The sequence below is a fragment of the Talpa europaea genome (genome assembly GCF_964194135.1).
Source record: "Talpa europaea genome assembly, chromosome: 2".
NCBI classification, from domain to species: domain Eukaryota; kingdom Metazoa; phylum Chordata; class Mammalia; order Eulipotyphla; family Talpidae; genus Talpa; species Talpa europaea.
In genome coordinates this window covers 37,918,480-37,924,479 of record NC_140068.1, presented here as the reverse complement: position 1 = coordinate 37,924,479, position 6,000 = coordinate 37,918,480, and positions in this window count along the sequence as shown.

The window sequence follows — 6,000 nt, the reverse complement described above, 5'->3', positions numbered from 1 at the left end:
ATTCTTGGTTGGCATCTGTTTTCTTGGAGTCTGTTGACTATGTCCCTCCACTCTCTCCTTGCCCGTAGTGTTTCTTCGGAGAAGTCTGATGTCAGCCTGATTGGTTTTCCTTTGAATGTTATCTGTTTCTTCCCTCTTGCCAGCTTCATTATTTTTTCCTTGTCCTGGATTCTTGGGAGCTTTACTATTATGTGTCTTGCTGTATTTTTCCTTTCGTCGTGGAAGTTTGGTGTTCTTCTTGCTTCTTGTATATCAATTTTCAGCTCCTTCTTCACATTTGGGAAGTTCTCTTCAATTATCTCTTTGAATATTTTCTCTGTTCCTACATCTCTCTCCTCTCCTTCTGGTATTCCTATAACTCTTATATTTCCTTTCCTCATGGAGTCAGATAGTTCCCGAAGTCTTTCTTCATTCTTTTTCCTTCGTACTTCTCTTTCCTTCTCTGTTTTGGTTCTTTTTATTTCTGTGTCTTCAAGATTACTTATTCGTTCTTCCATTTCATCTATTCTGCTTTCATTGCTTTTCCCAGAATTCTTTAGTTCTTCCATTAATTCTTTGATCTCCTGCATTTCTTTTACTTCCCTCTTTAGGGACTCAATTTCTTTCTTCTGACCATTGTTTTCCCTCTCTAGGGACTCAATTGCATTCTTCTGATCGTTGATTATTTTTCCCTTATCATTGTTTTCCTTTATGACTTCTGTCAGTTTTTTAATCACGGCAATTTTAAATTCTCTTTCTGGAAGGCTCAGAAATTCTTCCAAGTTATTGTCGTTGCAATCTGGGGGCTGGATTTCTTTTTGTGGTGTGCTTTTTCTCTGGAGAGTTGCTAGGTTGCGTGTGGTTCTTCTCCTCCCTACTGTCTGTTTTCTAATTTGCCGTATGCGTTGGGACACTGTGTTGTTGGGACTTGCCGGCATCTTGGGTGGGCTTCTCTGTTCCCCTCTGGTTCTTCCAGGAGTCATCTGTCAGTTTCAAGCAGCCTTTACTGGAGAAAGGTCCCTGTTCTAAAATGCCGATGTGGGGACACACTCCCCTGTGCGCCTGGTCTGCCCCGGCGGTGGGTTCCTGCTCCCCTCTGGGCTTGGACTGCAGGCCAGAGGGGGTCTGGCGTGGGCGAACTTCCCCCCGCTCACCTCTGGCTCCTGAGGGAGCCTTCTGCAGGTAGTCTTTACTGAAGAAATGTCCCTGTTCTAAAATGGTGATATGGGACACACTCCCTGCGCTTCTGGTCTCAGGCACACTCTTCTGCGCGCCTGGTCTGCCCCGGCTGTGGGTGCTCGCTCTCCCTGTGGGCTCAGACTACTTGTTCAGAAGGGGCCCGGTGTGGGCTAACTCCCCAGCTGGCCACTAGCTCCTTCAGTAGCCTGTGCTGGGGTCAAGTCGCTAGGTGGCACCAGAGATCTCTCCTAGAGCCCTTGGGGAGCTGATTTTCCACCCCGTGGGACAGCGAGCAGAGCGGGGATGGTAGGGTACACCTCAACGGCTTTGGGGTGCTGTGTCTGCCTTGTGCCCCACCGTCGTGGGGAACCCACGCCCCTAATTTCGTGCCCCGGGTCTCAGTTCCAAAGCCCTCAGTTCCAGGACGCGGGCTGTAGCCCAGATCAGTGGCGCGGGAATGGCGCCTTTTGAATCCCGCTCCCCTGCCTGGGCGCCTTGTTCCTGCTCACTCAGGGAGGGCCTCCGCTGTCTCCCCGCAAGCCTAGGTCGCAGGCGCAGGGCCCTGGGCAGCTGCAATCCGAGCACCGCTTTCGCGCAAGCTTACTGGGGGGCTGGGGCTGTGTGCTGGTGCTGGTCTCCTCCTGGTGGGCGGGGCTCTTTAATGGCGCCTGGAGCTCACCTCCGCGGCGGATCCTGCAGGGTTCGCCTCAGCTCCCGTTCACGGGGTGTGGTGGCTGAAATAGTTCCTTTCCACTCACAGTCCCGCTTCTGCATCCGTTTTTCTTGTTGGGCTTTTTGGTTTGTGGTTTCCCTCGTCTCTGCCGGTCGGTCGGAGAGTGCCGCCTCTGTGGGCGGGGGAGGGGAGCAGGGTTCTGCGCTTCCCTCCCTTCTCGTCCTCTTTTATGGCAACTTTCTTCTTCGGGCAGTTTGCTGGAGTCGTCCGTTTATCTTCCGTGTCCCAGTTCTCACTGGGACCTGCCGCTTTTCCTCCCTATTAACTTTTTTTAATGGGAGATCTTACTCGCAGCGTCTCCTCGCCGCCATGTTGCCTCACTAACTTTAAAGGTGAACTTGGAAAAGGAGAAATAAGTTGATATGGAAATATCTTGCTTTATCAGAGAAGTCAGAAATGCCAGAAAATGAGAAATCATGAAAAACCTAATGGACAAGAGAGGGAGGTCAATTTCAAACCTGAAGGTTTTAAAGAGCTGCTTCTCTACTTAAAGATGGAATAGGCTTGTTTTGCAACTATCCAGGCCAGGTCAGTTCACTGTTGATTCTAGCGATTTGAAGGAGAATTTTGGAGTCCTTGGCATTGTTTTCAGTTTTTGATGGTGAGCTGGGAAAACAAGCCAGGAGGGAGACAGCAACTTGAGCCCCCTGCCAATGCCTATATGATGTTTTCTCTGGGCTTTCTCTGGCATTCTCTCATTGTCTTGCCCTCTCGTAGGCATTCTACCATAGACATCTCTGAGTAACACCGCCCTTATATCCCTGACTTCCAGACTCAGGTGTCCACACTGGCGTGTGAGTGCATGCATGCGAACACACAAACCCATGCGCAGGTGTCCATAGTCAGGCATGTGTGCCCCACACCCACACGCTTTTTATGTAACAAGATGGAGGCCACAGATGATAGCCAATGGACTAAAAGCCTGATCAACTTCATTTACCCTACAATGTTATACACTGAATCATTCCAAGAGAATCATACAGAGTACAGCTGCTATCTAGAGCACAATACCTATACAGACAATTAGAAAAATCAAAAAGTTTTAGAGATCCACAATCCAAGATAAAATCTAAATTTCTTGGAATAAGAGGTTTCCTAAGGCCCTTCTCAGCTGGGGTCTACTGATTAGAGGTTTAAAAGAGGACAGATTTTTTTTTTTCTGGGATTTTTTTAATATTTTATTTTATATAATTCTTACATCATTTTTCATTTTTGCACAATGTATGCATTTTCTTATATTCCCCATACAATTGCACCCCCCCTTATTTTGACCCTTGTCCTTCCTCTCCCCTTCTCTACCCTCCCCCGTAGTGTGTCTCTAGTTTATAGTTGCTTGTTGATTTTGATTTTTACTTTGTATTAATTAGTCTTTTTCCTGGTTCCTTATTTAGGTTTTCTAAATTCCTGCTACAAGTGAGACCATCCGGTATTTTTCTTTTTCTTTCTGACTTATTTCACTGAGCATGATCTCTTCTAGCTCCATCCATGTTGCTGCAAACTGCATGTGTTTATCTTTTTTGAATGCTGAGTAATATTCCATTGTGTATATGTACCACATCTTCTTGATCCAGTCATCCATTTTTGGACATTTGGGTTGTTTCCGTAGCTTAGCTATTGTAAACAGTGCTGCTATAAACATAGAGATGCAGGTGCCCTTTGGAATTAATGTTTCTGTGTCATTTGGGTAAATACCTAGGAGTGGAATTGCTGGATCATATGGAAGCTCCATCTTTAGTAGGTCAAGAAATCTCCACACAGCTCTCCATAGTGGTTGGACCAGTTTGCACTCTCACCAGCAATGCAGGAGAGTTTCTTTTTCTCCACAACCTCACCAACATTTGTTGTGTGCATTTTTTTAATATGTGCCATTCTCACTGGTGTAAGATGGTATCTCATTGTAGTTTTGATTTGCATTTCCCTGATTACAAGTGAGGAACATTTTTTCATATGCCTATTGGCCATTTACATTTCCTCTTTGGAGAAGTTTCCTTATAGCTCTTCTGCCCATTTTTTGACTGGATTATTTTCTTTGTTTTTGTTGAGTCTCATCAGCTAAAAGAGGACAGAGATTTTGTTGTTTGCTGCTACTGCCATTGTTGTTACAACTATGGAAACATAGCAATTGACAAAACTCAGATCTTCACAGCAGAAATGAATGAAATGCTGTGCAGACATCATTTTTATTTTGTATTTTTAGTTTCTCTTTCAAAAGACTTACCAATGCCAGCAGTGCCCTGTGGTAGCTCCCCTAATATGAACTTTAATAATCTAAGCTTTGAAACATTAAAGTTTTACAAAGACAGTGCAGCATAGGCACTTAGATGATTTCATATGAATTCTTTTTAAAATGTCTGTAGAAATTTTCTATGGTCAGTAAAAATAATTCTGATGATCCTTATTAAGCCAAGATATAGGATTGTCAATTCTGTTTTCCAAGCACAGCAAAGTTGAGGCTGATTTTAAACAATCATCACATGACTGAAATTTAATTTGAGGAAAAACTCAAATACACGGCAGTATGAGAATCTTCCACAATTTTGAAGATTAAATGAGAGCATTTTGGCTCCATTTCACCTTTATATACCCATAATATTGCTTTTCTGGTTGTGGAAACTGCAGAATTCATGCAGGAATACTGGTTAGTGTAAGGTTAAGGATTAAATCATCCTTAGAATACTGGACAGAGACTTGGTCTGTTTTATGTTCTCCATTATCACCAGAGCCTAGGAAATATGTGGTATATAACAAACAATAAGTAGATAGTTCCTGAATGAATGAATGATCACTACAGCCTAATCTAAAACATCCATCTCTAGAAGAGAAAAGCACTAGATAGTGAATCATCCTGGGACCTTGAGTAAAGACTTAGCCCAAGGGTAGCTGAATTAGATTATAATGATGAATTTGTTCTACCTGGAAATTTCCTTTATGATTCATGAAACTCTTTTTATAGAATCAGCCCTTACAGATTGGAAACTTCTCAATCTGAGATTTGGCAGAGCAGTTCCTATCCTGACATTCAATTTTCCTCGAATGATCAAGTCACAAGCCTGACAAATTGTTAACCATATTAGGCTTCACGTGTACTTAATTTTTGTTCTTAGCATGGATGAAAATTGAGACAACAAATTTTTTTAAATCTATTTTATGGAAGTAGATGACCCATCTTCATACCAAATTTGATCTCTATTGAACCCACCACAGGTTGCATCTTTAATTTCATATTGAGAGAAGGAAAGATACAAAGCAAAAGAACAAAAACAAATTGCATGTGTTTATCTTTTTTGAATGCAACATGGATGGCGCTGGAAGGGATCATGCTCAGCGAAATAAGCCAAAAAGAAAAAGAAAAATACCGGATGGTCTCACTCATAGCAGGAATCTAGAAAACTTAAATAAGGGACCAGGAAAATGAATAACTATAAGAAAATGAAAATCAAAATCAACAAAAACTATGAACCAGAGACACTTTTAGGGGGGCGGGGGCGGGAGGGGAGGGATTGGGGTCAGAATGGGGGGCTGCAATTGTATGGGGAATATAACAATAAAATTTATAAAAAAAAAAAAGAACAAAAACAAGACAAAACAAATCCATAGATTCTGACCAACAAAATGTTAGTAACCAGAGAGGAAGAGGGTGAGGGTGCAGGTAACACAGGAAAAAGGTAGCCAATTGTATGGTGGTGGATGGAGACTGGATTCTTGGCGTTCACAATGCAATATAGACAGATGTCAACCTATAATGTTGTACATCTGAAACCTATGTATAGCTGTAAAACAATGTTACATTAAAAATGTGCAAGAATCCTTGTAAAATTTAGCACTGAATAAAAAAAATGAATTTAATATTTGTATTTACTTATCTTGGAAACAGGTATTCTAATGCATGAATGAGGACCCCATGCTTCTATGTAGAAAGCTTTCAAGAAAAGATTCATACTACCTGATCTTTTTAGAAACATTTGTAAATGATGAAATAGAGAATGACTTCCTACTTAGTTTTCAGGTTACATTCTTCTCATGCTATGGTACCAGCTTCCTGATGTCTTAACTGGAGACAGCAAGTTATACCACCTGGCTGCCAGGTACCAGCTAACACAGGTATAAGC